Source organism: Gracilinanus agilis, chromosome X (genome assembly GCF_016433145.1).
Source record: "Gracilinanus agilis isolate LMUSP501 chromosome X, AgileGrace, whole genome shotgun sequence".
Classification (NCBI taxonomy): domain Eukaryota; kingdom Metazoa; phylum Chordata; class Mammalia; order Didelphimorphia; family Didelphidae; genus Gracilinanus; species Gracilinanus agilis.
In genome coordinates this window covers 39,391,005-39,415,160 of record NC_058136.1, presented here as the reverse complement: position 1 = coordinate 39,415,160, position 24,156 = coordinate 39,391,005, and the positions used below count along the sequence as shown (strand labels likewise).

Genomic DNA, 24,156 nt, shown 5'->3' with positions numbered 1-24,156 from the left:
ATTCCACTCCCTTCCCCTTCTTCCAGTATATTTCCCTTTCCCCTTAATTTAATTTGGTTTTTTAGACATCCCATCATCTTCAACTCACACCCATGCCCTCTATGTATATACTTTCTAACTTCCCCAATAATGATAAAGTTCTTAGGAGCTATGAATATCATTTTTCCATATAGAAATGTAAGCAATTTAGCCTTATTGAATCCCTAATGATTTCTCTTTACTGTGTACCTTTTTATGTTTCTCTTGAGTCTTGTATTTGAAAGCCAAATCTTCTTTTTAGCTCAGTATTTTCATCAGGAGTTTTTGAAAGTCCTACATTTCTTTGAATATTTACTTCCCCCCCTACAGGATTATACTCAGTTTTGATGGGTAGGTCATTCTTGTTTGTAATCTTAGCTCCTTTGCCTACTGGAATATCATATTCTAAACCCTCTGATCCTTTCATGTAAAAATTACTAAATCCTATGTGCATCTGACTGTGATTCCATGATATTTGAACTGTTTCTTTCTGCCTGCTTGCAATACTTTCTCCTTGACTTTGGAATTTGGCTATAATATCTCTGGGAGTTTTCATCTAGGGATCTCTTTCAGGAGGTAATGGATAGATTCTTTTCATTTCTATTTTACCCTCTGTTTCTAGAATATTAGGGCAGTTTTCTTTGATAATTTCTTGAAAGATGTTGTCTAGGCTTTTTTTGTCATAGCTTTCAGGTAGTCCAATAATTTTAAAATTATCTCTCTTGGATCTATGTTCTAGGAGAGTTGTTTTTCCAATGAGATATTTCACATTATTTTTATTCTTTCTATTTTGTTTTATTATTCCTTGTTATCTTATGGAGTCATTGATTTACACTTGTCTAATTCTAATTTTTAAGAAATTATTTTCTTTAGTTGGTCATTAGAATGTCACAGTATATAGTTTCAATGATTTTTCATTCCTCCTTCCACTTACATGATTTCCATCATGTGCATTATTTTCCTCTTTGTATTCATTTCACTTTGCATCAGCTTTTATATGTCCATCAATCAACAAACATTTATTAAGCTCCTATTATGTGCCAGACACCATTCCTTGTGCTAGGGAAACAAAGACAGTAATAATACAGGCCACCTTATGTTGCTCTGTATTCATTATCCTCACTGTTTGTATATAAAATTACTATCCCAAAACATTCATGGATCACAGTTTCTTTAGTTATTCTCCAGTCATTGGGCATCTCATTTGTTTCTAGTTCCTTACTACCACAAAGAAGTGCTCTTGTAAATATTTGTGTGCTCAAAGGGTCTTTGTTTTTGTTGTTGACCTCCTTTAAGGATGTGCCTAGAAGGGAGATCTTGGGGTTATGGTCATTTTAATCTCTTCATTAACATCATCCCAAATTGCTTTCTGGAATGGTTGGACCAATTCACAATATGGGTATCAGTATGCCTATATTTCCACCATCCCTCTAACACTGTCTTTTGTCATCTTTTCCAGTATGCTTGATATGAAGTGTTTCTAAATTGTTTTGATTTGCTTTTCTCTTATTAGTGATTTGGAGCACTGTTTCATATGGTTAAGAATTTGTTATTCTATCCATTGGTCACTTATCAGTAGGAGGAATGGCATTTGATCTTATATATTTCTATTTCATATATTTTGATAATGTTAAAAATTTAACTTACTACCTATCCCAGATAATCATTTATTCAGTAATCTTTTTTGAGGAAATTCTGTGTATAAGGTCATGTAATATCTTAATCTAGAAAAATGCACATCTCCAAATAAGCTGTGAGGATTGACTCTGATAGTGGAAATTAAAGGCAGAAAGTAAGGAGGGTGGTTGGGTGAATACTTTCTGATGATAAAGTGGTTGTCTGCATCACCTGCACAGAAAAACAAACCTATATGGGAATATTCAGAAGAGATAGCTTATGAAAGTGGATGGTTGTTTAAATCAGATTAAAAATCTATGTCCTAGGGTATTGATAGTGAACCTTTTAGAGATGGAGTGCTGAGCCCCACCAACAAAGTGCCATACCCACCCTCACCTCTCCCCTCAGTCCCCCTTACCCCACACAGGGGAGGAAGGAAGGGCTCTCATTGAGCTGCTGGGCAGAGGGGTGGGTGATGAGAGGTTCAGGTGAAAAGGGGGAGGGGAGTGACTCGAGTGCTCTGCTTCCCTCCATCTATGTGCCACACTGTGAGCTATGCGCCCCTCAAATCTAGCTCCTCTCCAACCCCGCCACAGGACTCACCTTCCCCGCAGACTCAACAAGCTGCTGTATGTACTGCACCCTCATGCCACATGTGAGCCAGCCCCCCTTTACCCCAGACAGGGGAGGAAGGAAGTGTTACCATTGGTTTTCCTACATTTGTTTGCAATGTTTTTATAACCTAGTACATGGTCAATCTTTGTATATGTGCCATGTGCTGCTGAAAAGAAGGTATATTCCTTTTTATCCCTATTTATTTTTCTCCTGATATCTATTAGCTCTAATTTTTCTAACATTTCATTCAATTCCCTTACTTCTTTCTTATTTATTTTTTGGTTTGATTTATCTAGTTCTGATAGAGGAAGGTTAAGGTCCTCCACTAGTATGGTTTTACTATCTATTTCCTCCTTAAGGTCCTTTAGAAATCTGAACACTGTACCATTTGATACATGTTGAGTAGTGATATTTCTTTGTTATTTATATTGCTTTTCATCAAGATGAAATTACCTTCCTTGTCTCTTTTAATGAGATCTATTTTTGCTTTAGCTTTGTCTGAGATCATAATTGCTACTCCTGCCTTCTTTGTCTCAGTTGCAGCCCAGTAAATTCTGCTCTACCCTCTTACCTTTGCCCTATGTATGTCTACTTGCCTCAAATGTGTTTCTTGTAGACAACATATGGTAGGATTCTGTTTTTAAATCCATTTTGGTATTTACTTCCTTTTTATTGGTGAGTTCATCCCATTCACATTCACAGTTATATTTGTCTATGTATTTCTCTCCATTTTGACTTCCTCCTTATATTCTGCCTTTTTCTCTTATCCCTCTTATCCTCCCCTCTAATTTTCACTTTTAGTCAATCTCTCCCTTTCCCCTCCCTAATGTTTACTCCCCTTCCCACCCCCTGTATTAATTCCTCTCTTACTATAGTGTCTTTTAAATGACCCCCACACTCTCTCTCCCTTGTATTGCTCCCCTCCCCACCTGCCTGTTTATTACCCATCTTCTTCTCTATAGGGCATGATACAATTCTCTGCCCCAATGGATCTGATTGTTTTTCCCTCTCTGAGTCAATTTCAATGTGCTTAAGATTAAGTATTACCTATCCAACCTCTTTCACCCTTCCATTGTATTGGTCTTCTCCCCCTACCCCATGCATTTCTTTATGAAATATAAATTTACCCCATTTTATCTCTTTTCCCCTTTCTCTTAGTATTATCCTCTTTTTATACCCCTAGTTTTATGTATATTTTTTGACATTTCATCCTATACAGTTTGTCAGTGTTCCCTCTAAGCATACTTCTTCTAGCTACCCTGATAATAATAACAATTTTTAAGAGTTACCAATATCATCTTTTCTTATAGGAATATAAATCATTTGAACATATTAGGTCCCGTAAAAATTGTTTTTTTTCCTCTTTCTTAATTACCTTTTGGTAATTCTCTTGAGTTCTGTGTTTGGGCACCAAATTTTCTGTTTAAGTCAGGTCTTTTCTTTAGGAATGCTTGGAAATCTTCTATTTTATTAAATGACCATACTTTCCCCTGCAAGAATATAGTCAATTTTGCTGGGTAGTTTGATTCTTGGTTGTAGACCCAGTTCCCTTGATTTCCAGTATATCATATTCCATGCCTTCCAGTCCTTCAGTGTGGATGCAGTCAGGTCCTGTATTATCCAAACTGTGGTTCCCTGATATCTGAATGGTTTCTTTTTAGCAGCTTGTAGTATTTTTCCTTGGTCTAGTAGTTCTTGAACTTAGCTATGACATTCCTGGGCATTGTTAATTGGGAGTTAAATGCATGAAGTGATCTGTGGATTCTTTCAATCTCCACTTTTCCCTCTTGTTTGAGAATGTTGGGGCAGTTTTCTTGGATAATTTTCTGTAGAATTACATTCAGGCTTTTTTTTGTCATGATTTTCTGGTAGTCCAATAATTCCTAAATTGTCTCTTCTAGATCTATTCTCTAGGCCTGTTGTTTTATCAATGAGGTGTTTCATATTTTCCTCAATTTTTTCATTCTTTTGATTTTGTTTTATAGACTCTTTCTGCCTTATGAAGACATTTGCTTCTAGTTGTTGGATTCCAATTTTTAAAGACTGAATTTCATCCCTGACTTTTCGGTCATCCTCCTTTGGTCTGTTTTTCTTTGTAGGTCTTTTACTCTCTTTGCCTCGTTTTCAAGCTGGTCAGTTCTGGCTTTCAAGACACTATTTTCTTGTTTTAGTTCATGTGCCTCTGTTTCCAGATGACTTATTTTGCTTTTTAAGTTCTTTTCCTAGTTGTCTTCAACCTCTCTTAATTGTTTTTTTAATTGTGTTTTGAGTTCTTCCAAAGCCAGTGTCCAAATTGCTGTAGTTCCTGTGTTTTTTCTTGGTATTCCTTGGTCCTTCTCTCTTCCATTTATTCTTTGTTCATTGCTTGGATAGAAGTTATCAATTGTAATTTCTTTTTTTTCCTTTTTTTGTCATTCACTCATATTTTTTCCTTCCCCCACCCCCACCCCCAATCACTGGCTGTAATCTTGCTCCTCTATTTATTTGCTGGATCTGTGCATTTGGGCTATTCTGTCCTGAAAGGGCTTATTCTCTGCTCTGCTGATTGACTAGATTAGGTTGATGGAGTATTAATGAGCCCTGAGGCCAGAGCTTTCCTAGCTGCCAGCAGAAGCTAAAGGTGTAGGTGAAGGTGGGGAGGCTGAAGGTAGTTACCCTTGTCCTCTTCTTTCTTCCCTTCTGCCAGCTGCCCAATCAGAGCCCTCAGCTTTCTAACCATGGTACCAAGTTACTCGGTTATGGTTGCAGCCTTTGCCTTGGAATCTTAGTCAACTGTATTCTTACTGTGACTCTCAGTGCAGTTGTTGGGGGAGGGAGGTTGGATATTGAGCTTCCTTGCTCTCTGAAGGCTTCTTATCTTCACTATTGATAGACTAGATTAAGCCAGGCAGAGCTGATCTTCAGAGCTGAGTGTACCCTTAGGCCAAAACCTCAAGCAGTAGAGGCCCAAGATCTAGAGTGGTGGCTGAAGTCTGCAATCAGGCTGCACTCTTCTCTGCATCTCTCCCCCAGCTGCCTCCCTGTTGGCTGTGGTGAGAGCCCTGAGCCTCACGCAGCTATGGCAGCAAGGCACTCCCTCCAGGCTGGAGCCCTTGCCTTGAGATCCCAGCAACTGCCCGAGTCTCAGCACAGTAGGTGGGGGAGGGTCCTGGGACCTTCCTTTCTTTTCCTTAAACCAGAGAAATCAGCCTTCTCTGTGTACCTTTTAAGTTGAATTGAGCAGGAGGGTTCCCCCAGCTCTGTCTTGTTAGATTTGGTTTTCTATCTCTTCAAAGCACTTTGTTTTTGATTCGCGTGGAAAGGTTTTCACGGAGGACTCAGCTTTTGCTACTTCTAAGTGGTCATCTTGACTCTGCCCTGCCAAAGCACTCCCATTGGGCTGCTGGGCAGAGGGGTGGGGAAGTGAGGAATGTCCTCAGGCACATGGAGAGGAGAAAGGGGAAAGAGATCCACCCCGAGTCCCTCTGACTTTCTATTAATGAACTCTGGTGGGTGACTGTAGGCGGCTATTCACAGAGAGGGATCTGTGTGCCCTTTTTGGCATGTGCCATAGGTTTGCCATCACTGTCCTAGGGACTTCATTTTACTCAAATGGGGAAATTTGGGAAATGAGACTCCAAAAGGATCTCCAGGACATGGAAAGGTGTTTTCATTTTACTCAAATGGGGAAATTTGGGAAATGAGAATCCAAAAGGATCTCCAAGACACCAAAAGACCAAATAGGAGAGTTTGGGGTGCAAAAGGGTGATTTCCATGAAAATGGCTCTTGCTTTTGCTCTGTTTAATTCCTCTACCATAGTTTCCTACTTGGTCTCAGTGTCTCCAGTCTGTCCCCTCTCAATCCATTTTCCACACAGCTGCCAACTCAGTATTTTTAAAATCTAGGTTTGACCATGTCGACTTCCCATCCCAACTCTAGGAAGAAATACAAACTCACCAAATTGGCTAGGCCCTACCAACTTTTCTAGTCTTATTTCATATTGTTCACCTTCTTGTGCTCTCTGTTCTCTTCCAACTGTCTACTGCCTCCATTTCTTTGCACAAGTGGTCCCCTCGATCCAGTAGGAATCTCTTCTTTATCTTCCCTTCACCTCTTAAAATCCATCAATTTCTTTCAAAGTACAGCTTAGATACCCTGCCTTCATTAGACCTTTCCTCATCTATCTCATCAAGCTCCCTTATTTCTACCCCCCCAATACATATACATCCCTCTGGGCAGTCAGCGCTCTTTCCCTCTTGAGATAACTTGATTGTTTTGTGTTTAGTTATCTGTGTACATGGTATATTTTCTTAAATATTTATAAACTATGAGGACAAAGATTGTTTCATTTTTGCCTTTATGTTTGCATCACTTGGCAAAATTTTTATCACAGTGTGTATGTGATAAATCTTCATTGAATTATATACCTTAAGCTATGCTAAGAAATTGCACTTTGTGGAATATTCAAGATGCAATAGACAGAGTTAGGTGTGTTAGAGTCAGGAAATCCTGGGTTCAGTTCCTACCTTGAAGTCATACTTACTAGTTTAATGTAATGATGTTTAATCATTTAACTTCTCTGAGTAACAGTTTCCTCATCTTTAAAAAAGGGGTTAATAATCCCCATAGTCTCTACCTCACTGGGTTGTTGTGAGGGTCAAATGAACTAATAATGCATGTCAAATATTTGCAAGCCTTAATGTATCCTAGAAATGTGAGTTTCTCCTATCATTGTCATTATGCATATTACTTCCAGGCCAATAATACCCCATTTTTCTGAGTAGATGAACTCTGTCTATGTGTGGTTGGTTCCCTTCTGAATGCTTTCTCCCCAACTTCCTTCAGCTCCCTTGGTTCATTTTGCTTGGGATGGATGTCTCTTTCCTTTCTGGAATAGAAATGACCCCAGCTCTTTTCAATTCATTTTCAAAGGCCATTTCTCTGACAAAATTTAAGCTGTTCCCTGGACCTGTAATTCCACTTGGATGGCTTTTTAAGTTCCTTTTCAGGTCACAAGCTGGAATGCTATGACCTTTATGATCCAAGAATCAGAAAGGGAAGGATAAGAAAGGAGACAGTGTTCTTCTCTCTGTTGTTATTAAGATGCCTTTGTTGTATGTGTTTTTAAAAAATAATAAGCCTCTAATAAGAGTATTCAACTATGTTTCCTAGAGTAGCCACTGCATTATCCTTCTCTGAAAAATATATTCAAAATATACATTCTGATTACATGTTAAACAGCATCCTGTATTGGAAGATTTAAAATAAAGCTGTTTTCAAGAATGGGGTTTTTGAGGATCCCAAATGGTATTTTCATCATGTGTCCTTGCTTTAAATTTAGATTCCTTTAGGTGTGTGAGAAAACCAGTCTGTTTTCTCTGAATTTCATAAATGTGTACAAGGTCTGATCAGACTGTAAATAAAGAGACATTCATTTCCTCCAAAGTTTTGGGAGAGATTGTCCACCAGGTAGGGGAACAGGCTTCAGTAAAGAATCTGAGACCCAACAAATGTAAAATCTGGCTGGCTGTACAATGCTGTGGGTTTCCCCTGCTGACATAGTGAACCATTTTAGTGAGTGGACGGGAGGGTAGGCAGCTGCAGATCCTTTCATCTCTGTCTTTGGGACTTGATTAGTGAAGAATTTGGAACAATCTATGAGAGTGTATTGAGACTCCTTAGCAAAGGAAGAGGAATTAAAAAAATAAGAACAGGAGGAAAGAAAATACAGAAGGAAAGATATACAGGAAATAAAGGAAGGAGAGAAAAAAGGAAACCAATTAGATAGACTTTGTTATTTACCTTGGACCAGTGTGGTATTAATTGTGATTGGTTGGAACACAGGGTTTCTTATGTTGACCATATCATACCCAGTGCCTTTTTCCCATTAAAAACATGGCATTCTGTTTCCTGCATGCAAGCAAATGTTTGTTGGCTTTTTTTGGGGAAGGGACAAGGGTTGGTAAAGATCAGTTCTATTCAGTATTCTTATTTTTTGAAACTGTTGTCTTGTCCTGAAATGTTACTGCATTGCCAAAGAAAATTTCCATTCTTTTGATGCCAAAGAAAGATCCCTGGGCTTATGGTCCCTCTGGATGGAAGTTTATTGTTCTGTATCCTACTTTGTTGAACTACTTAAAATATCAATAATGGGTGATCCTCAATTTTTTCAGGAACTTCTTTATAAATGAATGATAGCAAATAATCTGTTTGCGAGCATAGATACTTCTGTGAATTAGGCAAAGGTCTGAATCATCGTGTTGGATTTTGGAGTGTTAGCATTAATGCTGAGGTTGAAGCTTGCTATCAGACTCATTTATTAGCAAATGTAGAAGGAGAACTATTGACCCTGAGGAGAGATTTGTGATAGAGGGCAGTAATCAAACTTTAGAAGAGTATTAAATTCTATTTTTCTAACAAATTTGATCAGAACTCCTTTAGAGACAGTGTAGAGCAATGGAATAAACCCTGGGCTCGGAGTCAGGAAAATAGAATTCGAGTTCACATTTTGATCTTTTTTAATTCGGTGACCCAGAACAAGCCACACATTTCTCTGTTCCTACCTTCTCATGTGTAAAATGGAGATTGTAGAACCACTGCTTGAAAATTAGAAAAGACTGTTACTTCACAGGGTCCCTGTGCAGAATGAGGTATTTTACAAAAATGCAAGTTTCTGTATGTGTGGGTTGTGCACGTCTATATATGTGTGTCGTAGAATCCCTTAAAAGCACATCTCAGTTGGCTACCTCTTATAGAAGACTTTTCCACAGGGCCACAGTTATTAATTAGCCTCTATCCCTATAGATTACTTTGTATTTACTTACCTGTGTACAAATTGTATCCCTTTGTAGAATAGAAGCTCCTAGAGCTGTGCTGGTGAACTTAGGACACATGTGCCAGAGGGGGCAACTCCCTCCCCCCACCGTCTCCATGTGTGCCTGATGACATTTCTCACATGACCCACCCCTCTGTCCAGCAGCCCAATGGTGGCCCTCCCTCCCCGACTGAGGTAAGGTGGCGGGGGGGTGGCTCATATATGGTGTGAGGGTTGCAGTTTGGGTACTTGGTCTCTAAAAGGTTTGTCATCGCTGTATTAGAGGGAAGATACCATTTTGTTTTGTCTTTGTATACCCACTGCCTAGCACACTACCTTGTATGCAGTAGGTGCATCATAAATGTTGGATAGGATTTGTTAAATGAGCAATTTCATGATTCTAAAAGTTCCCATTATTTTGCTAAGTGACTGATAAACAATACTGATTCTTGGTAATGTAAATGAAATTGAAATAATGAATAGCCTAAATCAGGGGTCGGCAACTTATGACTCTCGAGCTATATTTGGCTCTTTCGAGGGCCAGATACGGCTCTTTCTGCAGGAGCCATAAAGTCCATTTTTTTCAGGCGCTGTTACAGGAGCAGCACTGTGAGCACTGCACGGCTCTCACGGAATTACATTTTAAAAAATGTGGCATTTATGGCTCTCACGGCCAAAAAGGTTGCTGACCCCTGGCCTAAATGGAGCCTTCAAACAGTTTAGTAACCCACTGACCAGAAGAAGGTACAAATAGCTGAATTGTTGTATTCCAGCTATTGGCTAACCAAGATGACTTGAAGAGGAAACATATAAACATTTATGTTGGAAGTAAAAACTATTAACAAAGGTATTTTATTTTGAAGCCAAAACACAAACTTGCCTCTGACTGCGTTTGTAAGCATCTCAACTTCTATCCTGAAGGACATCTATCCCTGTATGCTTTGGCCTCTGTCCAGGGTCCAAAGAGGGAAAGCAATCTTCCAATTTACATATCAAAGCAAATGACTAGCCAACCCCAGTAGACCTCGAATGAGAAAGCAAAAGTGCTCTTTGAATTTGGTGTTTTAACAACTTTCCCTCAATTCCAGGCCTACCTCCATCCCTTCATAGAGCCAGTACCACACATTTAGCACAGTGCAGTAACTCACAGAAAACAACCAGGATGAGGCCAAGAAGAGTTGCAGATGTTATACAGATGGCATGGCTTGGGAAATATTTTTAAACTAAATACTTTTGGTAAAGGTACAGGGGAAGGGAACTAGAATTTGGGCCAATTCTAATGGCTTTAATGTTTCGATGGCTACATTTAATAATTAGGAAGCCCCATGAAAGTGTAAGGATACAACGATGTGTTGAATTGGTGTGTCTAATCCCAAAAGGGGATTGAATTGGCTGTAGCCTGTCTATTGAAAATGATATTTTACAGCCAACTGAATTAGTGGCTTTTTAGCATAGCACAGCTTCTGATATATTTGTAAGCTCCTCTGGCTTTCCATTTACTGACGTCTGGAACCTGATACAGTCAGCAACAGATAACTGGACAGGGTGGAGTCCTAACGTCAGTCTCTCCCAGATGTTCTTGGTAAGGATGTTTTGCACATATGGTGTCGAATGCCTCCTAAGAAGATATGAGAAATGAGGAGAGCCTAAATATATGAATTAAAGAAGCATATCATCTCCAAAAAACAGAGCATGAAGCATTCGGGTGGCTGCTGTCTCTTCCCAGAAATGTGCAAGTATTTAAAAGACTTCCTGTAAGCACTCAAAATATTCCCTTTTCCAAAGGAATTGTTGCAGATCATTGATGATTTTTGAAAGTTTTCCCAAATTGCTTTTTGCCTGCTTGTGTATTTAACAGGGAATGAAGATGAATCTTCCATCATTCCAAGAGTTTCTGAAATTCTGCATCCCCACTCTTTGAAGTACAAATTTACTAAGCCAATTGAAGTTTAAAAAAAAACATTTATTAAGTGCCCCCTCTGTGCCAGGCACCATGCCAGAAGAGACAGAAATGGAGTCATAATGATCCCATGGTTCTGCTTGGGAGGACGTTTGGAACTTCAGGGACTAGCAGTGTATCAGCAACTCTGAGATTTGGTAAAACAAGATATATTCACAAGAGTGATTGAGACAAATCCCTCAGAGAAATTGGATGAGGACATCTAGAGAGTATTTTATTGAAATTCAAGGGGAAAGGCATCTAGGTGACTCAATGGATTGAGAGCTGGGCCTAGAGACAGGTGTCCTAGGTTCAAATCCAGCTTCAGTCACTTCCTAGCTGTGTGACTTGGGGCAAGTTGTTTATCCCCAATTGCTTTATTGCTCTTCTGTTTTGGAACTGATACTTAGTATTGATTCTAAGAAGAAAGGTGAGGATTTTTTAAAAAGTAAAAGGGATAGGGACAGTAATGGGAAACTTCACAGAGAAAGTGCACTTGAGTTAGGCCTTGAGGGAATTAGAAGGACATTTCTGTAGTCATTTAAGGTTGGCAAACCACTTGATCTGCATTATTTTCTCTGACCTTTAGTCCTGGGAGGTAGCTGCTCTTATTATCTTTTTGCAGATGAGGAAACCGAGGATGGGAGAAGACAATGATTTGCCTAGCGTCAAACAAGTAGTGAGTGTCAAAAGCAGGACTCCTTGGCAAATGCTGGATCTACTGCATAGAGTGCTGCCTCTTAAGGGGCGCAAGTCACCATACTGTGATTCTATGTTCCACTGGTCTTTCCTTCATTGTTCCACAATTCCAGGTCTTCTATATAGGTATGTAACATGCATGCACACCCCCAGATCCTCCCTTCTGTCTCTTAGCTTCATGCTTTTGCATAAGCTTTTCCCATGCCTAGACACATGCCTTCCTTATATCTGCTTCTTAGAATCCCCTGCTTCCTTCAAAACTCACCATAAGCATTTCCTGCTATGTGAGACCTTTCTTGATCCTCCTAGCTACTAGTCCTTCCCCTCACCTAGTGTTCCCCTGGCTGTCTACTTGTCTTGTGTGTGGTTTGGATCAACTTGTCTGTGTACATCAGTGGGCTCAGACATACTGTGAGCCTGCTTGTGGCCCACAACATTTCCAAATATACCAGAACCAGATTAAAATGTCAAAATAAAAATACAGTAAAACAGATAACATTGCATTTTAAAATTAATTCAATATGCAGCTTGTAAGGATCCTTCTGTACAGATTAGTGGCCTGTATTTCTATTGGAGTTTGCCCCCACTGGCATACATGCCATTTATCTTGATAAAATGTAAGTTCCTTGAGGGCAAGGACTTAGATTTTTGTCCCTGTTTTCCAGCTCTTTATGACAGTGCCTGCTGTTATGCTATCTTTTGCTATTGTGCTATCTTGGGACCATCTTTTACACATCCAGGACTTGAGATTTCTGAGTAGAAGTTGCTAGAAGGCATGGTCTATATGTGCCTCTGTTACTTGCTCTATCCAGTATTGAGCGTCTGTACCCAGTTCTGAAAGGCACTTTACCATATCACCTGCTTGATGGCAACTGTCAATAGATTCTTGCCTATAATATCATAACGTGGTATCAGTGTCCATAAAGCCTCCATAAGGACACATGGTTTCCAAAACTTTCTCATGCAGTCCTTAAAAAAGAAGGTGGATGGACCAGCTAAAGCAGGGGTCGGCAACGTATGGCTCTTTCTACAGGAGCCATAAAGTCAATTTTTTTTCAGGCACTGTTACAGGAGCCGCACTGTGAGCACTGTACGGCTCTCATGAAATTTCATTTTAAAAATGTGACATTTATGGCTCTCACAGCCAAAAAGGTTGCCGACTCCTGAGCTAGAGGCTTGCATCTCTTCATGAACAGGCATATTTTTCATGGATATATGTAATAAAAATATCTGAACTGGCTGAGTGGTTAAGAATCTATTCTTGGTGTCCAACAGAGGTGATTTAACTCAGTCTTTTACCGTTTATTTCCATTATCTGAGCTTGTTGTCATTAGAGATGTACAGTCCTACATGGATTGTTCCCTTTTTTTGTCACCTCACATTTCAGACCTTTCACAAATATTTGTTAAGCACCTCCTGTGTACAGAACATTTTTCTATACCAGGGGTTCTTAACCTTATTGTTGATGTGTCATGAACCCATTTGGCAGTCCAATGAAATGTATGGACCCTTTCTCAAATAATATTTTTAAATGTAAGAAATAAAGTTATCAAAACATTAAAGAAAAAAATTCATAGGCCCTTGTGCTAGGGAGATGTAAAGTTTAGCCAAAATATAGTTCCTGCCTTCTTAGAGTTTCAAATAACAGGACTAAATAGATACAGATACACACAAATGACTATAACATACCACATTGCATGATAACATTATTGAACTGGAAAAATGCTGGGTGAAGTTGCATGGGAAGTTTGCTAATGAATCAGGGAAGGTTTTCTGGAAGAGATGAGGTCTGAATGAAGCTTTAAGAGAAGCAAGCACAAAAGTCATTAGATCAAAAGGGAATCCTGCTTAGGTGGACCTACAGAGAGGAAGTCAAGTCAGTGAGCATTTATTAAGCACCTACTGTGTGTCAGGCACTGTGCTAAATAGCAGGAATTTAAAGAAATTAAAAAAGAGTCTCTGGCCAACAGAACCCACAAGGGAACCAAGAGGAAATAAGGTTGGAAAGGTAGGTTGATGCCAGATTTTAAAAGTTCTTGAATGCCAGATTTGAGGAAGTTAAGCTTTATTTAGCAAGTGATATGGAGACTTTGAAGATTTTGAATCAGAGTAGTGATTTGACCAGACATATGACTAGTTAAAAGATGATTCTGACAGCAGCTTAATGATTGCTTTAAGTGAGGAAAGGGTGCTCAAACTATACAGGAGTCTATTATAATCTCTTGGGCAAGGTTTAATGTGAGTCTGTTCTAGAGTGGAATCTGCTCATCCCTATTTTACCACATACATGATTCCATTGTTAAGGACTTTTGAGTGGCACAGGGTCCACTTCTTGCCTAACTGATGCACAAGTGCCAACTGGCAGCTAAACAGGACAAGTGCAGGCATATTTTGCTCAGTCTGGTATTTTGTTTTTTGAAGGGAGGGGGAAAGGTGGAAATTTTTTTGTCATTTGTTTTTATATGATCCTCTCTTATGAAGAAATTTTAAAAAATCTGATAAAGAGATCTTGTTTCACAAAGTATTCAATACTGTGTCCTAGTGGTCCTCCATTCCTCTCCCATGAGGGAGGTGACATTTTTGCTATCTCTTTTTCAATACCTTCTATGATTTTTTTCATTGCTCCTTATTTAGCTTTCTTTTGGCAATCTTTCACTTATTGTAATCATATATAGCTATTGGTTGTGCTTCTTTTATTCCTCATCAGTTCATTGAAATTTTCCCATGTTTCTTTGAAGTCTTGGTATTTGTCATTATTGCACAATATTTTTTTAGTTTTATATCATACTTTTTTCAAGCATTACTCAACTTTGTTTTCACTTTTTTTAAACCACCTCAAAGCAGCTGGGTTACTCCGTGGATAGAGTAATGAGCCTAGAGTCAAGAAAATCTGAGTTCAGACTTGACCACAGGTACTTACTAACTGTGTGACCCTAGGCAAGTCACTTTACCTTCTTTGCCTCAGCTTCCTCATCTGCAAAATGAGATAGAGAAGGAAATGGTCAATCACTCCAGTAACTCTGTCAGGAAAATCCCAAATGAGGTCACAAAGAGTTGGACATGTTAGAATACAACTGAATAATAATAGAGTGCTGCTTTGAATAATTTTAGTGCATAGTAGACTTTGGTTTTTGTCTTTTCCTTAGCTTATAAGCCCAGTTGTGGGATTTCTGGGTCGAAGGGTATGGGCAGGGTAGTTTCTTTTCTGGTATAATTGTAAGTTTCCATTTCTCTTGTTATTATTAATATTGAACATGCTTTCTTCATTTAAATAAATTGTCATTGATCTTTTATTTTTACACGACTTATATTTCCCTATCTACCCCTCTCCTAGTCCTTCCCCTAGACTATCCATTTTTATAAAGAGTTTTAAAAGAGGGACAATATTCCCACAAACTAGCCTACGTGACAAAAAATATGACATTATGTCCAATATTTCAGTCTTGGTCCTCCAACTACTACAAAGAAGATTTCAATTTTGAGAGTTTTGATATTGTTCTTTCTGTTTACATGACTATAGTCATTGTTCATATTTTTCCTAATTCTACTTAATTCATTTTGAATCAGTTCTTATGTCTTTCCATGATTCTCTATGATTTTCATAATATTTGTAGCCCTATAATATTCCTTTGCATTCTTGAACCATGACTTATTTTACCATTCCTTGATTGAGGGACATTTATTTTGCTTATAGTTTATATCTTTTTATATAATTATACAGTTTTTGATGTTTTGTATTTAAAATTTTTCTCATATTGGTAAAGACATCACTTGAGTTTTCTTTTTCGGTTTTTGGTCTTCCTGGCTTGGGAATAAGTACCATATTTGTGTCATAAAAAGAATTTAGTAAGACTCCTTCTTTGCTTATTTTGTCAAATAGTTTGTGTAGTATTGAGATTAGTTGTTCTTTGATTCATTGATAGAATTCACACATGGATGAATCCAAGGGGTTCCTCGATGGCTTGTTCAATTTATTTTTCTGAGATAGGATTATTTAAATATTCTATTTCCTCTTTTGCTAATCTAAGTATTTTAGATTTTTGTAAATATTCACCCATTTTACCTAGGTTGTCATATTTAGTGACATAAAATTGGGCAAAGTAGCTCTTAATAATTGTCTTAATTTCTTCTCCATTAGAAGTGAGATATCCTTTTCATTTTTGATACTGTTAATTTGATTCTCTTCTTTCTTTTTTTGCTTATATTTACCAGTACTATATCTATTTTATTTGTTCTTTCAAAGTACCAGCTTCTAGTCTTATTTATTAGTTCAATAGTTCTTTTACTTTAAATTTTATTAATTTCTCCTTTAATTTTTAGGATTTCCAATTTAGTGTTTGTCTGGGGATTTTTAATTTGTTCTTTTTCTAATGTTTTAAGTTGCAAGCCCAATTAATTGGTCTCCTCCCTCTCTATTTTGTTGATATAGGCACTCAGGGATATAAATTCCCCCCTCCCCCCGCCCCCCGTACTGCTTTGACTATATCCCATAGATGTTAATGTGTTGTCTCCTCATTGTCATTCTCTTCAATGAAATCAGTAATTGTTTCTATGATTTGTTTTTTGACCCACCAGTTTTGAAGAATTAGGTTACCTAGTTTCCATTTAATTTTAAATTTGCCTCTCCTTGAACCATTATTAATTATAATTTTTATAGCATTATGATCTGAAAAGGTTGCATTTATCACTTCTGCTTTTCTGCATTTGTTTGCAATGTTTTTATGCCCTAGTACATATACATATATACAAAAATATCTTTGTATATGTGCCATGTGCTTCTGAAAAGAAGGTATATTCCTTTTTATTCCTATTTATTTTTCTCCAGATATCTATTAGCTCTAATTTTTTCTAACATTTAATTCACTTCCCTTAGTTCTTTCTTATTGATTTTTTTGGTTTGATTTATCTAGTTCTGATAGGGGCATGTTGAAGTCCCCCACTATTATGGTTTTACTATCTTTTTTCTCCTTAAGCTCCTTTAGAAATCTGTATGCTATACTATTTGGTACATAAATGTTTAGTATTGATATTACTTCATTGTTTATATTGCCTTTTAACAAGATGTAATTTTCTTCCTTATCTCTTTTAATCAGATCAGTTTTTACTTTCGTTTTCTCTGATATCATGATTGCTACTCCTGCTCTTTTTCACTTTAGAAGTTGCATAATAAATTCTGCTCCAGCCCCTTACCTTTAATCTGTATGTGTCACCCTGCCTCAAATGTATTTCTTGTAAACAACATATAATAGGATTCTGGTTTTTATTCCAATCTGTTATCCACTTCCATTTTATAGGTGAGTTCATCCCATTCACAGTTATGATTACTAACTGTGTATTGCCCTCCATCTTATTTTCCCCTTTTGATCCTGCTCTATTCCCTTTTACTCTGTTCCTCCTCACTAGTGTTTTGCTTTTTACCATCTCCCCCTCTTCCCCCTCCATCAATTACCTCCCCTCTTCACTTGTCTTATTCCCTCCTATCTAGGGTAAGATAGAATTCTATATCCCAATGAGTATATTTGTTTTTCCCTCTCTGAGCCAGTTATGATGAGAGCAAAGTTTAAGCATTACCTGTCACCACCCTTATCCTCCTCTCCCTGTAATTATTTTTCGAGCCTCTTTATGTTATATAATTTACCCCATTCTATCTCTTGTGGGGAAAATTTATCACACTATTACAGGACTCCAAGCTAAATAATATGTTTATTGAGGGGAAGCCCACTTTACAGTAAAGCCAGACCCTGGTCCCATCAGAACCAGAGACTCTGAGCCTTAGAAGATGGCCTTTTTATAGAGAGAAATCTTACGACACAGTGACAGTGATATAGAAAAAATAGATGTTCATATAGTTCACATATGTGGTTCTTAATTAGTGACAAATGCTGATTAAGCTAGTGAATGCAAAAAAGATCACTTTAGATGATAACTTAAGTCTATTATTGTTGCTGTCTTTTCAAAGGCCTTTTAACAGATATGTAAAAACAAGAGTATCCCTCCACCTCCTATGTGACTGTCTTGAGCTTGCACACAAAGCCGGCTTCCACCTTTTTAACCAAGGCAGGCCTTCCCTCCTTCCTAACCATCTTGAGTTTACACCCAATAGGGTGTGGTGAGCTTGGTAGTAACTTTTGGTTATAGGCATAAAATAAAAAGATGTAAACAAGATTTGATACCACCATAAACTGTAACTTTCTTAGCTAATTCATATGAAGCAAACTATATTATTTGACTATTAACTAAAAACTAATGATTGTATTATGAAAATAATCATAAAGGCAAATACTGTTATAATCATAAAAGGGGTAGAGAGTTTCACACTCACACTCTCCCTTCCCTTTTCTCTCAATGCAATCCTTTTTTATCCCTCGATTTTCTTACATATCATATCATATGCATACATATATTATACATATAACATTTCATATCATCACATTTAAATACATATCATATCATACATCATCATATACAACATAACATTATAATAAGCTTACTTATCCACCCTTTTTCTAAGTATATTCCTTCTATCTGCTCTACTACTAAGAGTAATTTTTTTCTTTTTTAGAAAAATTTTCCATGGTTACACGATCCATGTTATTTCTCTCCCTTCCGCCTCCCCCCCACCCCCATAGCTGAAGCATATTTCAACTGGGTTTTACATGTGTCACTGATCAAGGCCTATTTCCATATTATTGAAAGTTGTACTGGTGTGGTTGTTTAGAGTCTACATCCCAAATCATATCCTCATTGACCCATGTGTTCAAGCAGTTGTTTTTCTTCTGCATTTCTACTCCCACAGTTTGTCCTCTAAATGCGAATAGTGTTCCTTTTCATAATTTACTCAGAATTGTCCTGGATCATTGCATCACCACTTATAGAGAAGGCCATTACATTTTGTATTTACTATAGTGTATCAGTCTCTGTGTACAATGTTCTTCTGGCTCTGCTCCTTTCACTACTAAGAGCAATTTTTGAGAATTACAGATATCCTCTTTCCATGTAGAAATACAAACAATTTGACCTTAATGAGTCTCTTAATTTTTTTCTTTCTTATTTACCTTTTTAGGGTTCTCTTTGGTCTCATGTTTGGACGTCATATTTTTTGTTTAGTTCTGTCTTATTCCTCAGGAATTCTTGGAAATATTCTATTTTATTGAATGTCTATTTTTCCCCTGAAAGAAAATACTTAATTTTACTGGATAGGTGACTCTGGGTTGTGAACCTAGATCTTTTACCTTCCCAAATATCATATTCCATGCCTTCAGATCCTTCAATATAGAAGCCACTAGATCCTGTGTGATCCTGATTATAGTAGATCCATAGTATTTGGATTCTTTCTTTCTGACTGCTTGCAATATTTTTTCCTTGGCTTGGGGGCTCTTGAATTTAGCTATTATATTCCTGGCAGTTGTCATCTGAGGATTTCTTTCTGGAGGTGATCTGTGAATTCTTTCCATTTCAATTTTATTTTCTTGTTTGAGGATATCTGGGCAGTTTTTTTGATAATTTCTTGTATTATGATATTCAAGATTTTTTTTTTGGATCATGGCTTTCTGGTAGTCCAATAATTCTTAAATTGTCTCTCCTAAATCTATTTTCTAGGTCAGTTGTTTTTTTCAATAAGATATTTCATGTTTTCTTCTGTTTTTTTTCATTCTTTTGTTTTTGTTTTATTGTTTCTTGATTTTGCATGAAATCATTAGTTTCTAGTTGCTTAATTCTTATTTTTAAGACTTGATTTTCAAGACTTGATTTTCCTCCATCAGTTTTTTTTCTCCTTTTTCATTTCTCTTTCTCACTTTTCCTTTGCCTCACTTAATTAATTTTTAAAGTCTTTTTTGAGCTCTTCCAGAATCTGTGTCCAATCCATATTTTTCTTTTGGACATTGTGTGTGTTTGCTTTGCTTTCACTGCCCCCTTCTGTATTTGTACCTTGTTCTTTGTCACCATAAAAATTCTTTAGTTAGGTGCTTTTTGTTGTCTGCTCATTTTCCCTACCTTTTTATAGGTAGGCTTTGTTCTGGGAGGTTATGATACCCTCTTAAACTTCAGGCCTTCCTTGATGCTACCTTTAACTTTTTTTCTGGTTTTCTGCCTGTTTCAATTCTTCCAAGATGGTATGATGGCCTGAGGGCCGGGAACTCTGAGGGCCACCTCCCACTGCTAATTCACTTAGCCCTTGATAAGCTGATAGCTTAAAGACTTTCCTCAGGCTTGGGTGTAAGCTTTTGATCTTAGTCTGGACTTGATCAGGTCAGAGACTTCTCAAATTCTAGCCTCAGACTTAGGTGTAAGTTTTTGGTCTCACTGTATACTTGATCTTATCAGGCACACAGTTGATTTCTCTGGCCTGAGCTTTTGGCAAAAAGACCTAGACCCCTTTTGGGTTAACCAACTACCCCAAACTGGGATCTATGTCCTGGCTTTGATCTGGACCCAAACAGATCTGCCCACTTCAGTACAGACTGCCCTAGATTTGGATTCTGGACTTCACCACAGGTTCAGAATTTGAAGGCATATGGGTTGATTGGACCTCTTTTTTGCCCAGGCAGGTTCTCAGGGCCTGAATGTTGCCTTTGGCTTGATTTCCAAACCTGGAAGAGCAGATGTGGTATGGAGGTGTGTGGCTTGCACTTGGCTTGCTCTTCACTCCTTGGTGTAGCCTCATGCTGACTGTGTGCCCCTCTTACCCCAGTTCCCCAGATGTTCTCCATCTACCTTTTGGGTTTTTCTTTTCTTGAAAGTTGTTTCACTCTATCGCCTTGTTAGTTCTTTCACTCTTGTATCTCTTTTTTGGCATTATTTTAATATTGGTTGGTGAGGATTCTCATGGTGACTCTGAGTTTCTCTGCTGTATTCTGCCATCTTGGCTCTGCCCCTGGACATCCCAATGATTTCTTAAAGTCTTGGGTTTTCTTCTACACAAAATGGGCTGAGTATACTGGGGGGGAGCAAAATATTGGCTTAGGACCTAGACAAAAATGAAATCGTTAAATTGTTTCCAAAAGTTGTAAATATAAGATGTAACAGAATACTATTGAAAAACCCCAGATAGTCATTCTCTTGCTCTGTGAACTTGGACAAACCACTCACCAGTTGTTATCTCAGTTTCTGTACTTAGGAGGGTCATGAGCCCCAGAATGGACAGTGAAAAGCACATGAACTTCAAAGTCAGGAGCCTTGGTGTTTAGTGTCAATCTGTCTTGGTTGTGCTTTCTGGAGTTGTATGAATCTTTGACTTCTTATGGTTTCTATTTTATACAACTTTATGCTGGAGGGGACCTGAGCCATCTTCTGGTCCAGCCACTTCACTTCACAGCTTAGGAGACCAAGACCTAGAAATGTTAGGCGACTTGCCCAAAGTCATAAAGACAGTAAGATGCAGAGCCAAGGATCTCTGACTCTAAATCAAAAAAAAATTTTCAATATTGCACACTGATTTTTCCCATTTGCAAAATATATGGGGTAAACAAGGTAAGACTAGAACTTCTCTTTTCTTGCTCTATTATGTACTTCAATTCCATAAAAGATAGGCCTTCTAACTTTCCCTAGCTCCAATTCTATGGTCTTTATACCATGCTCTTTCCTTTAGTTAAATTACATACATATGCAAATGATTGAACAGTGAAGTCTGGATTCTTAAGAAGATATCACAGATAGCAAGGAGGAGCTTGGGAGTTTCCTTAGTTCTTGGTTCTCAGTTTCTTCATCTTTATAATAAAGGAATTGAACCATATAACCTCTGACATTTTTTCCAACTTGAGTTATGATTCTGTGATCCTCAGATAATTTGCATTTCAAAGCTGTCCAACACACAAATATAAGAAAGATTTCCTCTTTTGATCACCTTCTCCTTCTTTTTTTGGTTTTCCTTTTCCTTCCCACTTATTTATTTTTTAAGAATTTAAATTTGTTTTCATATCTTTTGTTTTTATAGCACATTCAATTTTATCCCCTTCTTGCTTCTTCTTTTTCTTCTTCACCCCTTCATCCCTCTTCCTCTTTCCCCACTTCAGCCTTTCTTTCATTATTTTCTTGACTTCCTCTTTCAGTTTACTCATGTGTTTAAGACTGAGAGGTTGGACTATTTCCCAATGTCTCATATGTTTATTAAGCTACTAATAGAGCAGGATAAGGAAGATACAGAGATGAATGACTTGGTCCTCGCCTTCAAGAGGCTCACATTCTAGTACAGGAAATAAGACTTGAGTGTAGGTAAACATAATTAATAAAAATCTTAGTTTTAGGACTATGATTATTTAATAGAAAAAACCCACAATTTTAATATTCACTTTATTATGAATTTGTGATTTAAAATTAATTTGTTCAGTGTGATTTAGTGTAGCAAGATTTGAACTTTGAGAGAAATTGAGTTCAAGTTCTGACTCTGATCCTTACATTTCCTTAAGCAACTCACACCATTTCTAAAGTTCAGTTTCTTTAATAGTTAAATGGAGATAATAATACTTGGCCTGCTGAACTCACATTTTTTCCACTGAGGAAAGGCCTTTGCAAATCTTAATGTGTTTTAGAAATGTGAGTTGTTTTCATTATTCTAAATATTTTAAAATTATGTGCAATAGCACTCTCTTCCCAGCTGTGGGTACAGGAAAATAGCAGGTATACAGTGAAGTAGTAGCTGTAGAAATGCTTCAAAGAGCCCAGAGTGTTATACTGAGATAAGGAATTGTTATTAGGTATGTCAGCTTCATAGTTAGTGCCTTCTAGGACAAATTTCTCTTTGACTATTATTCCTTATTTCTTTCTTTACTTGGTCTTGTTAAGTGAAGATAATCAAGTTCTATTTCTTTGCAAATTTCCTGGTATTTGACAGGACCAAAACAAGCATTCCTTCTACAATCCAGTCAACTGAGGATTGTTTTTCTTAACAAGAAGCCTCAATCTACCTCTCTGCAACCTGAACCCATTACTTACTGGTTCTACTAGTAAGGGGAACTTCTACAAGAAGGGGGGGTTCTGTGTGACCCTGGGCAAGTCACTTGACCCCCATTGCCTACCCTTACCACTCTTCTGCCTTGGAGCCAATACACAGTATTGACTCCAAGACGGAAGGTAAGTGTTTAAAAAAAAGAAGGGGGGAGGGACCAAACAGAATATGTCTAGCCATTTTTCCATACGTTAGGCCTTTGTATATTTGATGAATGCTGTCATATCGCTGTCTGACCTAGCTAGCTAGCTTGTGGGCACTATCACTTTCTCTTGTGATATCATTGGTCTTACGAAACTCCCTCTTACAGATGAACATCTTATAGCATATGGGAGTAGAGTGTTGACTTGGCAAGGATCACATGGTCAGCATCTGTCAGAGGTAGGACTTGAATCTAGGTGTGCTTTTCACCAGAGTCATTCTTCTTTCTATTTCACCAAGAATATAATCTTAGTTCTCAAGTCTTCTCCAAGTTAAACATCTCCATTTCTTCTGTTCATCTTGTCATGATCTTGAGGCTCTTTCCAATCCTAGTCATACTCTTCTGGACAAAATCCCAATTTCTTTGAACCCAAATATAAAGCTTTACATTTATCCTTGGCAAATATTTTCTTACTGTTTAGCCCAATATTCTAGACTTTGAGATCTTTTTGTCTCTTGAATCTATAATCTAAAATGTTACTTTTCACTCCTAGTTTTGTATTATCAACAAATATAATTAAAATGCCCTTGGTACCTTCCTCTGTCATTGAGGGAAAATGTTAATATTAACTAGCATAGGACCAAATACAAAGCCTTGAGTTGAGCCACCATTGAAACATTAAGGTCTACTTTTTGGGGTCATATCACTCAATTGGTTCTCAATATGTTTAACTCTATCTACTATTGTCTAATCCAGGATTTCTTAACTATTTTAGAATCATAGACCCCATAACCACCGAATCCTCTGAGCCTTTTCTCAGAATAATTTTTAAAAAATGAATAAAGTAACATACAAAGGATTACTAAAGAACCCAATCATATTGAAATTCAGTTGTCAAAATATTTTTTAAAAATAATTTCACAGACCCTAGGATAAGAATCCTTAGATTCTAGCTCTTAACTAGTCAATCATAATGGCATAAAAAACTATGTCAAGTGCTTTGCTAAGAAGGGGAGGCAGAGCCAAGATGGCAGAGTAGCAGGAAGAAATATATAACCCAGTTCTTGTAAGACAATATTAATAGATCTGGAAAATCTACCAGACCAAGTTCTGATTGGGAAATCCACCAAAACACCCAAACCCAGGAGGCAGAGCCAAGATATTAGCTCAGTAGCAGCAAATGCTGGTACTATTCCAAGAATCCTTCCAAATAAACCTTAAGATAGCACCTCAAAACGAGTGAAATCACAAAACCAAAAAAGGGACAGAGGGAGTGGGCTTTCTTGTAGAAAACAACTTGAAATGTAGGTGGAGAGACTCAATTTTCATGAGGTACAAGGAAACTAGAAGTAAAACTGCACACATTGGAGTGCTGGCTGACAACCCC

The 24,156-nt window shown here is 37.6% G+C and overlaps 1 pseudogene; it reads left to right on the top strand.

Moving 5' to 3' along the window:
• Positions 1–2,171: 2,171 nt before the first annotated feature.
• LOC123253650 overlaps positions 2,172–24,156 on the top strand; it is a 119,518-nt pseudogene continuing 97,533 nt past the window's right edge.